The sequence below is a fragment of the Orycteropus afer genome, unplaced genomic scaffold (genome assembly GCF_000298275.1).
Source record: "Orycteropus afer afer isolate SDZICR_OR568_19922 unplaced genomic scaffold, OryAfe1.0 scaffold00120, whole genome shotgun sequence".
NCBI lineage: Eukaryota > Metazoa > Chordata > Mammalia > Tubulidentata > Orycteropodidae > Orycteropus > Orycteropus afer.
This window is the reverse complement of record NW_006921707.1, coordinates 6,531,347-6,531,885: the sequence shown is the minus strand read 5'-3', so window position 1 is coordinate 6,531,885 and position 539 is coordinate 6,531,347. Positions and strand designations below refer to the sequence as shown.

At 47.5% G+C, this 539-nt stretch overlaps 1 non-coding gene across 1 annotated transcript; it reads right to left on the bottom strand.

Annotated features, from left to right (window-relative positions):
* Nucleotides 1-220: 220 nt before the first annotated feature.
* TRNAV-UAC lies at nt 221-290 on the bottom strand. The gene has a single exon. It is a non-coding gene; the product is annotated as a tRNA-Val (tRNA).
* Between the last annotated feature and the right edge of the window lie 249 nt (nt 291-539).

Here is a 539-nt window from a genome sequence, read left to right as displayed (position 1 = left end):
TGCCCAACCTTCCTTCTGAGGAGTGGCTGGTGGGTTTGAACCGCCAGCCGTCTGGTTAGCAGGCAAGTGTCTTAGCCACTATGCTACCAGAGCTCCCTAAAGTAGATTTCCTTATCTTCCTCCCACAGAGCAGCTGGTGGGTTTGAACCACCGACCTTCTGGTTAGTGGCCACATGCTTTACCCACTATGCCACCAGAGCTGCTTACATAAATTACATCATGATCCCACTGGGGCTCGAACCCAGGATCTTCTGCGTGTAAAGCAGACGTGATAACCACTACACTACTTCAGTGCAAGAAAAGGAGCCCTGGTGGTGCTATGGTTAAGTGCTTCCTTGTTAAACTAAAGGTCAGTGGTTCAAATACACCAGGCATTCTGCAGGACAAAGATGTGGCAGTCTGCTTTCATAAAGATTACAGCCTTGGAAACCCTATGGGATAGTTCTACTCTGTCCTATTGGGTCAGTATGGGGTGGAATTGAGTCAATGGCAATGGAGTAGTGCAATAAAAGGCTCAAAGCCTTTTCAATGATCTAAAA